The sequence below is a fragment of the Aegilops tauschii genome, chromosome 7 (genome assembly GCF_002575655.3).
Source record: "Aegilops tauschii subsp. strangulata cultivar AL8/78 chromosome 7, Aet v6.0, whole genome shotgun sequence".
Taxonomy (NCBI): Eukaryota; Viridiplantae; Streptophyta; class Magnoliopsida; order Poales; family Poaceae; genus Aegilops; species Aegilops tauschii.
The window spans coordinates 96,147,418-96,160,115 of NC_053041.3; positions in this window are offsets into that span (position 1 = coordinate 96,147,418).

Consider the following 12,698-nt stretch of genomic DNA (forward strand, 5'->3'; position numbering starts at 1 on the left):
ATACGTGCACAGACCAAAATGATCACCTCCGGTTCATCCAGTGCACCTCCATTGCAGTCTAAAATTCAACAATTCACCTATTTTTGTCAGGCTGTAAAAATGATAGCATGCTAATAAGATAATCTCGAGGAAATTACTGCAACACAACAGAGGTCAAGATTTGTAGTAAATTTTACGGTAATCAAGCCATATGGTGAGAATTGTCGACTTTGATCACTTCATTTCCATTTGGAGTATCACTACATCCGGCAATGGCGATAAACAATAGTTGATGAAATGCATATCACTGAACAAGACAAAAAATCACTTGCGTTAATCTGGCTAATCTTTAACTGGCTGTTGGTTTTCTTATGTTCTGGTTTACAAAGTGCAGTCAAAAATGCACGTGTGCTGAGAAGTTAAAGTTACTCTTTTGATATTCCCAAAAGAATGATATTATATTGTATCATAATTTTAACTGTCTATTCGAATTAAGGAATCATGCGCAGAACAACACCAACAAAACTATAAGCAAAGATGAAGTTTCTATTACAAAAAAGACATCAAGTATTACATAAGTCTTCCAATGAAGAAAATAAAACAGTCTAGCAGAAGGTACGACCTATGAATCAAGGAGATGTTGTTAACAATAATGGAAAAGAAAAAATAAATGGTATCAACTCAAACTAAACCAGTTCTCAGGAATAACACATGTCACTTCCATGGTGGAAAGTGTATTTTGTAAAATAGAAAAAAGGGAATATATTGAAATAGACACTTGTGATCTGGGAAGGAGGAGAATGTAATGTAAAACTAAACCTACAACAATTTGCATCACATTTGTAAGACATGGTGTACCAAAGGGAGTAGAAAATTAATGCAAATAGTATTTTTCAGTATTCTTTTGATTAAATTAAAGTTCCAGAAGTTGCCCTTAGTGATGCTTGCAATGAATAAGAGTATACCCCGAAATTTCAATTCACTTCAAAGCAAGGGGGAAATATCACTTCTAAATTAACCGATTGCTACAGAATAACGTTACTATAGCTCTTAACAAATTTTAGTAAATCAGAAGCCACTTCTTCTATTCAGTAGAACGAATGTAAGTTTCAATTGTAACCCATATTAACTGTCCGCGCACTTAAAATCCCAGGTAAAAAGTTACAGTGTGAACATAGTACGCAAAATATAAAATCATGGAACCACTTCAAAATATATAAATGAAGCCAAATTCTAGGATTAGATTACCACTATGCAGATTGTATTTTTGCTACTGATTTCCATTTAATTGTGCTCCAAGATGAGTGCCAACATGCATGAAAACGTGCAAGCAGTTTAGTGTACAATTTCTAAGGAACACATCTTACAACTCCTTTTGGTCTCAAGTTTAGCATTGCTAAGTGCTGTCAGAGCACTAAAACCAGGCTAGAGATACCAAATAGCAGAAAGGGCCAACAAAAGTTAGCTGACCCAGGTTGCCACCCCACATGTGGTGAACCCGATTCAACCCCTTGAGCCCAGCAGTCCTCACGGTCATCTCAAACCAGTAGACTGCTCGGCGCATGGAAGCAGGGCAGTCGGCCAGCACGACTCCGTCATCATGGCCGTGGTTGTTGACGCCAAGGTACTGTACGGACAACTTGTCAATGAACATGCAAAAGGACTGAGCTATTGGCATTGTCAAGCTCGGATAGCATGGGCTCCAAGTACAACAATGTTGCGGCAGCCGCTGTGGCCAAGCTCATCGTGTCCACCGTCGTCGTCACTGGCACCGATTTTAACGTCGCCTCTTTCTGGTACCCCACCTCTCGCCAATCTAACATATGGCAAATAAACCATCAGAATAAAGTAACGAGGAAACAGAGATTTTTATGTTCCTCCAGCACAAAACACGGTACAAGCCGCCGAGCGAGTTCATCACCTTCATGCTCTTCCCCAAGTTAAACTTATTCTGGTGTTTTCCTGCTTGGTACTGCCATCAACATAACCAAAATATGATAGACTCAGTAGTAAAGATAATTGCTGTTCACAGCAGCAACAGGTGAAAACATAATCAAATGAAATGCTTACAGCAGAAGCAGGAACATTCGGCGTCTTGTAGGCTCCGTGCGCCGGGACCAAGAGTATAAATAATTTTACACATACAACGAGCTTCCACAATAAAAAGCAGACTTGAGTGATTTCTACACAACCTATACATGAGATTACGACAATAAGTAAACATCAAAAACACAATACTATAAATCTACATTCATAAATTCAGTGCTATATATAAGTATTCATCTAGGTAAAAATAAACATCAAACCATAATACCTTTATGCCGCCATAGCCCTACCTGCTCCTCCCATAGCACTACCACCACCCGTCGTCCTTTACGCCTACATTCATAAATTCACTGCTATAAGTATTCATCTAGGTAAAAAGCAAACATAAAACCATAATACCTTTATGCCGCCACATGCCAGATTTCCACAGGCAACCTCCTCCGTCTACCGGCTCCGCCCATAGCCCTACCACCACCCGTCGTCCTTTACGCCACCAGACGTATGTTCCCACTTGCCAGTCCCTGCCATAGTTACCGGATTCGTAGTCCACTGATTCGGGTTTGGGATTTGCGATTCGGTAGTGCCTACGAATCGAGTTCGGTGGGGTGAATTCGATGAGCAGTTCGTGAATTCGATGATTCTGATTCGTGAATAGTTTTTTCACAAAGAAAAGAAGTTAGTTCTCCAAAAAAGACAGAAGAAAGTTGAATAGTTAAAAGCAGGGAATGAACTTGGAAAATGCCAATGCATTGTTGACTCTTCGTCCATAGAAAGCTCTTCATCAGCACTCAAAATAAATGGCACAAATATCAAAATCTGATTAGAAGATGAATGGAAGGAAAGTTCCCACCACAAATTTCGATTGGAGGCCCACATGACGTACTGATTAGTCTCATCCAAATCAAATTAATTCTTCTAAAAAAATTCCAAACAAGACCTATCGTCTTCTGAAGGAAGCCCGAGCTATTCCCCAACTCCAGCCCGTGCATTCTCCAAATCGCAGAGCTCCTAAATCCAGACCGCCAACAGAGTACAGAGATACAGCGGTTTACCAGTGACCGAGGTGCTGTGCGCGCGGAAAAGAAGGTGATGCTTTGTAACGCCCCAAGACCGACGCTCCAGACGCCTGCCATGTTTTGCGTGACCGCCGTGTGTTTTATTTGTTTGTTGCATTCATCATCGCATCATCCGCATTGCATCGGCACTCGTTGTCGTCATTGTTTTTAAAACTTGCATTCGTTCGTAGTTGCCGCGTTCCCCCCTTGTCTTCGTTGACCGTTCCGAGACCAACCGTGTTTTCGGTTCCCTCTTGTCAAACCAACTAACCTCTCTCGTCAGCCCGCGATCCCCTCCCGCGCGTCCGAAAGTTGTCCCGTACCCGACCCGGTTTGTTGTCACCGTTGGGTCCAGATCATCCCCTAACATCTACAAAACATCTCCATTTCTTATTTAGACTTTCCTGGCCTATCTATTCTCGACTATCGGATTTGATCGGATGATCCAACTCCCCTCTTTTCCCATATATATAGTCTACTCCTAGTCCATTTTGGACCAAACCCTATTTTCTAGGGATCCTCCTCCCGCCGCCACTCTCTCTGGTTCCCCTCGGGATCACCAGCGAACCAACCAGCGCCTCCCCCTGGTCTCCTCCTCATTTTCCCCATCGACCCAGTCCCCTAGCGCCGCCACCTCTCCCTCGGGATCCCTCCCGATCCCCTCGAATCCACCAACCAAAACGCCACCACCCACTCCAGATCAAGAGGAGCTCGATCTCGACCTCTCTCCCGATCAGTGCCTCCCCTCGCGTCCGGCCCATGTCGGAGCTCGTCGTCGCCGGCCACCCAAACAGCAATTGCAGCGCTGCCGCATCAGGCCAGCTCCTCGCGCCCTGCTTCCCTTCCATCTCTTGATGTTCGTCTTCCCCTGCTCTTTCTCATATCTCTCTCTCTCTCTCTGTTTATGAGCACAGGAGGTGTGGAGCATCGCGTCGTCGTCCTCGGTCGTTGCCGCCCGCCATTATTCTTCAACGGATCCGGCATCCCCGGCCCCTGATCTGCTCCTTCTCCGCCCTCCCGTGGAGCCCTGTCGCGCCAGGTCCCACCAGTGCATCGCCAGCCGCCGTCCCCTGCCTCGCCATCCCCTACCGCGGCCTCTGCTTCCCTGCTCCAAACCGAACGCCTTGCCGCCCTGGCAAGCATGGCCTCGCCTTCGCGCCTCCGACGACTAGCCTCGTCGTCGCCGGCAACCCCAGGCAGGCCCCGTCGCGCCCTGCCATCTCCCTCGCCGTCTCTTTCTTCTTCACTTCCCCGTTTTCTTCTCTGAATTCCCTATGTCGTCGTTCTTCAGGCAACAGCCGACGCCGTGGACGCTAACCGCCAAGCCGTCGCCTTCCACCACCGCCATGGCCTCGGATCCAGCCGGTTCCCGCGGTCCCTCGCCCCGCCAAGTCCCTCTGCTGCTCCCTGCTTCGCGCCGCTGCCTCCCCTGCGTCCAGAGGAGGACGAACGCCTCCGCGCCCTGCTTCTTGTTCTGTCCAGGAACGAGCGACGTACTGCTCCTGTTGACCTGGCCTCGTGGGCCTCGTCCCTGCCCAGCAAGCGCCAAGGTCCAGCTCGCCCTCCATCTCCTCACGGCCCAGATCCGCCAGCCCAAGCCGGCCAGTTTTGGCCCAATGTGAGCAGCCCCCTCTCCTGTGCACTGTTGGCCTAGCAAGTTTCGGCCCGTGTAGGTTTTTTTCCAGATCTGCGATTTTAGCAATTATCCTAGGATTTCTGTTTTGTAGAAAAGTCCCTTGTCTTCATGCATTTAATAACTCCACAACCGTGCATCGGATTAAAATGTTTTATATATGAAAAGTGCTTAGAATTTTATCTAATTTCATAATATGTCACTCTCATCCATGTTTAAAATGTTTAAAATGCTGTTTGTTTAAATTTGCATAAATGCCATGTTAAAATGATTTATTTCATAACTAATTAACCGTAACTCGGAATTTAATAAACTTTATATGTAAATGGGGTAGAAAAATGCATAGATTAACATGGTGCGCTTTATTTTGCTCTTTAACAACATTAAAATTGCGTTTATGGCAGAACAGTACCAAATCTAAAATATGGACATGAGGATTTTCCGGAATTGTTGTTGTTTGTTTCCGGCCTCATTTAACTTGCTTAAATAGTTAGTTTACTTATGCTTCACCTCTTGCCATGTTTAATAACATTTAATATTGTTGGGTACATAAACGAGAGAGAACTAAATAATTGATGTGGTGTTTCTTCAATATGCAACTCGTTGCATATTGAGCTCCATTTAATTTGTATTATTGTTTGTTGCACTTTGCCATGCCATGCATATTTAAACCGGACATGCATCATAATTGTTGGTGCATCATGCCATGTGTATGTGTTGGTTGTTTACTATGTTGTGTGTTTCTTTCCGGGTTGCTTCTCTCGTTAGCTTCGGTTTTGTTCCGGAGTTGTGAGGATTCGTTCGACTACGTTCGTTTGTCTTCTTCATGGACTTGTTCTTCTTCCTTGCGGGATCTCAGGCAAGATGACCATACCCTCGAAATCACTTCTATCTTTGCTTGCTAGTTGTTCGCTCTATTGCTATGCTGCGCTACCTATTCACTTGCTCTTCAAGCCTCCCAAATTGCCATGAACCTCTAACCTTTGTCACCCTTCCTAGCAAACCGTTGTTTGGCTATGTTACCGCTTTGCTCAGCCCTCTTATAGCGTTGCTAGCTGCAGGTGAAGATGAAGATTGCTCCATGTTGGATTATGTTTTTGTTGGGATATCACTATATCTCTTATATTATTAATGCATCTATATACTTGGTAGAGGGTGGAAGGCTCGGCCTTATGCCTGGTGTTTTGTTCCACTCTTGCCGCCCTAGTTTTTGTGATACCGGTGTTATGTTCCTTGATTTTGCATCCCTTACGCGGTTGGGTGATTTATGGGACCCCCTTGACAGTTCGCTTTGAATAAAACTCTTCCAGCAAGGCCCAACCTTGGTTTTACATTTGCCTCACCTAGCTTTTTTTCCCTTGGGAGTCGCGCTCCCGAGGGTCATCTTATTTTACCCCCCCCCCCCCGGCCGGTGCTCCTCGGAGTGTTGGTCCAAACTAGAGCCACTTGCAGCGCCACCTCGGGGAAACTTGAGTGCTGGTTTTAGTTGTACGTAGTGTTCATCCGGTGTGTCCTGAGAACGAGGTACGTGCGACTCCTATCGGGATTGTCGACACATCGGGCAGTTTTGCTGGACTTGTTTTACCATTGTCGAAATGTCTTGTAACCGGGATTCCGAGACTGATCGGGTCTTCCCGGGAGAAGGAATATCCTTCGTTGACCGTGAGAGCTTATAATGGGCTAAGTTGGGACACCCCTGCAGGGTATAAACTTTCGAGAGCCATGCCCGCGGTTATGTGGCAGATGGGAATTTGTTAATATCCGGTTGTAGAGACCTTGACACTTGACTTAATTAAAACGCATCAACCGCGTGTGTAGCCGTGATGGTCTCTTCTCGGCGGAGTCCGGGAAGTGAACACGGTTTCTGGGTTATGTTTGACGTAAGTAGGAGTTCAGGATCACTTCTTGATCATTACTAGTTGACGACCGTTCCGTTGTTTCTCTTCTCGCTCTTATTTGCGTATGTTAGCCACCATATATGCTTAGTGCTTGCTGCAGCTCCAGCTCACTACCCTTTCCTTCCTATAAGCTTAAATAGTCTTGATCTCGCGGGTGTGAGATTGCTGAGTCCTCGTGACTCACAGATACTTCCAAACAGTTGCAGGTGCCGATGATACCAGTGCAGGTGACGCAACTGAGCTTAAGTGGGAGCTCAATGAAGATCTTGTTCGTTGTGTTGTTTCTTTTCATGTTGATCAGTAGTGGAGCCCAGTTGGGACGATCGGGGATCTAGCAGTTGAGTTGTCTTCTTTTATTTTGGTTCCGTAGTCGGACCTATGTGTGTATCTTGAATGATGTATCTTTTATTTATGTATTGTGTGAAGTGGCGATTGTAAGCCAACTCTTTATCCCATTCTTGTTCATTACATGGGATTGTGTGAGGATGACCCTTCTTGCGACAAAACCACAATGCGGTTATGCCTCTAAGTCATGCCTCGACACGTGGGAGATATAGCCGCATCGTAGGCGTTATAAGTTGGTAATCAGAGCCATCCCCGACTTAGGAGCCCCCTGCTTGTTCGAATCGCTGGCGTTGTTGAGTCTAGAACAAAATGTTTTGAGTCTTAGGATTATATATATCGGAGAGTAGGATTCTTTTTACTCCTCAGTCCCTTCGTCGCTCTGGTGAGGCCTCCTGACGTAGAAGTTTTGACTTTTCTCTCCTCAAATTTCACTAAAAAAAATTTAGGATCACGCGGGTATCTTGGAATCGTTCCGATGGTTTTGTGACGAGAACATTGTTCTTGGTGCCTCCTTACATTTAGGGGTTGTGGCAGTGTCCCGGGGAGTTGAGCTCCGAGGTGTTGTCGTCACAATTTTATCGTTGCAGTTCTGGAATACCTGAGTTTCGCCAACATCGAAATCTTTTTTATGCAGTTGTTGGTGAGATCACCTCGACGCCACCCAGTACTGGGGCGGGAGTTCGGGAGTATTGCCATAACTCGTATAACGGATGCTTTTCGAAGGTTGAGGTAAATGATTTCCGAAGGTTTCTTGGTTATGTGTTGAAGGATGGATACAACTGGATCTAGGTATTGTTAGTTTGGGTGATATATTTTGTGTCCCTGTATCCCCAACACCTGATTGCATAACCAGAAAGTTTCGGGAGTTTATAAGTGGGAATTCAAGTATCTCTTAGGATATCTTTCCGACAGATGCATGATATGAGATTGGGGTTCGACGTCTAGTGGTCCGCCTTTCCACGGTTGGTTTTACAGTGGTCTCGTAGTGTCTTAAAGAGTCCTTGGCTATGCCGACTCGGGGACGCTTCGTATGTCATGTGCACTGCCTTGTACATGATGGTGCTGTACGATCGAGCCCGTGTGGGCCCCACCACGAAAACTTCGGACGAAATCTCTATCATATGTTTGTTCCGGCTTATTCTGCAAGCCAATCCTTTGTTTTTGTTTTATTTGTGGTGTTCGAGTTGCTTCGAAGTCAAATGTTGAATCCATACCTTTCCTAAACGGTGTTCTCATATTGCTATGTGAATACTAATCCTTCTTGATCATCGAGGTCGTCATGTTAATTCTTTTCCAACCGGCGTGTTTCTCTTTTAGTGGATCCGATCATTTTCAACATCCGCAAGATCAATTCTAAGCTTTTTCTCAACGGTGTTCATTTCATCCGACCCAAGTTGCCTTTGTTTTTCCCGCCCTCCCACCCTTTTCTTTAAGGACTCAGATTTCTCAATCATGTATCCTTTTATTGATGCGAAGTCTCTTCATTCTTTTCTTTCAATGTTCTTATCCGGTGATTTCCCATGAAGATACTAATGAAGCTTCAAGTTTATCATTCTTCCTTCTTTTTCTTCTTCCGGTGAATTCAATTCAAGCTTTCTAGATCATATCTTTTCCTCGTTTCAAATGCTTTCTCATGCCGGTGTATCTCTTAATCATTCACCTCTCGCTTTCCATGTGTTCCGGAGTGTTGAAGATATCTCATTCAAGTCATTTAATTCAACCGGTGCAATCACCTTTTTCAAGTAATCTTTTCAACGGTGTTTCTTTTGAGTGGGCCCTAACCCACAGGTCTTTTTCCAGGATCTTACCTGACTCTTCTAATTTTTCTGGAGTTATTCTCAAATTCATTTCAAAGTTTGACGTGAGAGTGAGTTATCATCAGTCAAATGTCTTTCTCCAAGATCTTTCAAATTCTTTCCATTGTTGGTTCAACATTTCTAAATTTTCTTTCCGGAGTTCCTCAACAATTCATGGCGGTGTTTCTCATCGTCATTCTCAACATTTGAAGACCGAAGAAGAATTTCTCTTGTATCTTATACACTCTCTTGAAGATTCATAGTTCTAGCTTATGCCATCCTCTCATAATTGTTTTCGATTGTGAGAATTCTTCTCATACCCATCCGAAGCAATTCATGAGTCTTTTCAGCTTGATTCTCCGAAGGCCATCATTTCAGAAGATTTATTCGTTCTCAACATTCAACTCTCGTTCTCCAAATCTTACCGGTGAATCGTTCAACTATCCTCTAGTCAGCTCTTGATCTCTGCGTTCACTTGTATCTAAATTTTTTCAAGTATCTTCGTTCATTTTCTAATTCTTCCTGGTGTTTCTTTATCTTTTCTTCGTTCATTTTCAATTCTTACGGTGGTTCGTTCAAGAGTTCTCTTACTTGGTTATCATATAAATTTATTCGTTGTTTCAATCCTACCGGTGATTCGTTGAAGACTTTTCTCAAGTTTGAGCAATATCTATCTTAATCCTTTCTACGAGAATAAGTAGTATGCAAAAATCCGTTGCTTGTCATCAATCTAAATTGGTGAAGGATACGCATAACGTAATTCTTATTATTGTTTCATCCAAGTGGTCTAGTTTCTTCTTTCCAGAGTTGTTCATCATGTCATTTTCTTGGTTCGAGACGCTTCATTTTGCTTTTCCGGAGTTCCAAGTTTTCCGCATTATCTCATCGCGAAGCTCCATCTAAATCATCGCAAGGCTTCACCTTGTGTTCTCAACTTCTCTTTCTTTTATCATCCTTTCATTACCGGAGTTCTTCATGGAGGCTCTACATGGTGGTTCGTCAAGAATTCTTTTCATTCTTCAATTGTTCTTCAAGATTTCTCTTGGAGTCAAGATCCGTCAAGCTATACCCTAAAATAAACATGGTGCTCAACACATGTGTTGTTTTGAGGAGTTCAAGCATTCTTCATCTTGCATTCCGAAGTGCAATTCTTTCTCTCTTATCTTTTTGAGGTGGTGTTATGCCATTCTTGACAATTTGAGTTCGCGTTTCATGATTCACATGTTTTCAAGAATGAGATATTTTAAATCCACCAATCTCTTCGTTGGATTTATCTTGTGTCATGTTTCACCTAAAGCCTTCCCTAAGGAATGTTGCTATTATGGTGCTTATCATTGATCCAAGTTTTCTCCTATCCTCTTGGTGAAAGAAGTTTTTTTTCATCGCCTTGGTGCTCTCACTCAAACCAATGGCTTCCTTTAGTGGCCGTTTGTCACCTCATAATTTTGAGATGTGTTCCATAAGCCCACTACAAGCTTGTTCTTTTCGTTGTTGATTTCCCAACAACTCCGTTATTACCTTCTTGGAAGGATGCTTTCCAAGCTCGTTTGTGGCGGAAGTTGTCATTTTCTTCTCCATTCTTTATCCCAATGATCTATCTTCTATTTTTTTTTCTTTTGGAGGCATGGTGATGTTGCTCTCTTCGCTCATCATCTCGAATTATGAGGATCGTGTTCTTTTCTTACTTATCCATTTAACCGGAGTGTCGTGTTTTCATTCGAGTTCTCTCATCTTATCAAGTTTCGTCTCCTTCCTCAACCGGAGTGCTGTCTGAAATCTTTCTTACCCCTTGTGCCATTCTTTCGTGAGTTACGGAGGCAGTGTGTTGTTAAATTCATCAAGTATCCTCCCATCTTGTCAAGATCATGTTTAATTCCTTCCATTTACAGTCGGAGTGCTGCCCAAATTATATCATTCTCATTCCTTCTTTATATTGTTTTAACCGGAGTGTTGTCGTAATTGTTCCTTATCGTTCCTTGTACATCTTGTTGCAACCAGAGTGCTTGCATGTACTTCTTGTCCATCGTAACCATTTTTGTTTGTCTTTCAACCTACAAGGTTCTCGTAATGTGCCTTGTTTCTCTTTCCTAATGGAGTGTTTTCAACTTTGTTCATCTTCGTTGTATTATTTTCTCGAAATTGTTCAACTTCCAAGGTTCTTTGGTTTCACTCGTTTGTCAAGAAGAAATTTGTTTAACCTCTTCCCCTTCCGTTTCTCTCCGCTGCCATCCTTAGATCTCGGGACGAGATCCTCTCGTAGTGGTGGAGTGTTGTAACGCCCCGAGACCGACGCTCCAGACGCCTGCCATGTTTTGCGTGACCGCCGTGTGTTTTATTTGTTTGTTGCATTCATCATCGCATCATCCGCATTGCATCGGCACTCGTTGTCGTCATTGTTTTTAAAACTTGCATTCGTTCGTAGTTGTCGCGTTCCCCCCTTGTCTTCGTTGACCGTTCCGAGACCAACCGTGTTTTCGGTTCCCTCTTGTCAAACCAACTAACCTCTCTCGTCAGCCCGCGATCCCCTCCCGCGCGTCCGAAAGTTGTCCCGTACCCGACCCGGTTTGTTGTCACCGTTGGGTCCGGATCATCCCCTAACATCTACAAAACATCTCCATTTCTTATTTAGACTTTCCTGGCCTATCTATTCTCGACTATCGGATTTGATCGGATGATCCAACTCCCCTCTTTTCCCATATATATAGTCTACTCCTAGTCCATTTTGGACCAAACCCTATTTTCTAGGGATCCTCCTCCCGCCGCCACTCTCTCTGGTTCCCCTCGGGATCACCAGCGAACCAACCAGCGCCTCCCCCTGGTCTCCTCCTCGTTTTCCCCATCGACCCAGTCCCCTAGCGCCGCCACCTCTCCCTCGGGATCCCTCCCGATCCCCTCGAATCCACCAACCAAAACGCCACCACCCACTCCAGATCAAGAGGAGCTCGATCTCGACCTCTCTCCCGACCAGTGCCTCCCCTCGCGTCCGGCCCATGTCGGAGCTCGTCGTCGCCGGCCACCCAAACAGCAATTGCAGCGCTGCCGCATCAGGCCAGCTCCTCGCGCCCTGCTTCCCTTCCATCTCTTGATGTTCGTCTTCCCCTGCTCTTTCTCATATCTCTCTCTCTCTCTCTGTTTATGAGCACAGGAGGTGTGGAGCATCGCGTCGTCGTCCTCGGTCGTTGCCGCCCGCCGTTATTCTTCAACGGATCCGGCATCCCCGGCCCCTGATCCGCTCCTTCTCCGCCCTCCCGTGGAGCCCTGTCGCGCCAGGTCCCACCAGTGCATCGCCAGCCGCCGTCCCCTGCCTCGCCATCCCCTACCGCGGCCTTTGCTTCCCTGCTCCAAACCGAACGCCTTGCCGCCCTGGCAAGCATGGCCTCGCCTTCGCGCCTCCGACGACTGGCCTCGTCGTCGCCGGCAACCCCAGGCAGGCCCCGTCGCGCCCTCCCATCTCCCTCGCCGTCTCTTTCTTCTTCACTTCCCCGTTTTCTTCTCTGAATTCCCTCTGTCGTCGTTCTTCAGGCAACAGCCGACGCCGTGGACGCTAACCGCCAAGCCGTCGCCTTCCACCACCGCCATGGCCTCGGATCCAGCCGGTTCCCGCGGTCCCTCGCCCCGCCAAGTCCCTCTGTTGCTCCCTGCTTCGCGCCGCTACCTCCCCTGCGTCCAGAGGAGGACGAACGCCTCCGCGCCCTGCTTCTTGTTCTGTCCAGGAACGAGCGACATACTGCGCCTGTTGACCTGGCCTCGTGGGCCTCGTCCCTGCCCAGCAAGCGCCAAGGCCCAGCTCGCCCTCCATCTCCTCGCGGCCCAGATCCGCCAGCCCAAGCCGGCCAGTTTTGGCCCAATGTGAGCAGCCCCCTCTCCTGTGCACTGTTGGCCCAGCAAGTTTCGGCCCGTGTAGTTTTTTTTCCAGATCTGCGATTTTAGCAATTATCCTAGGATT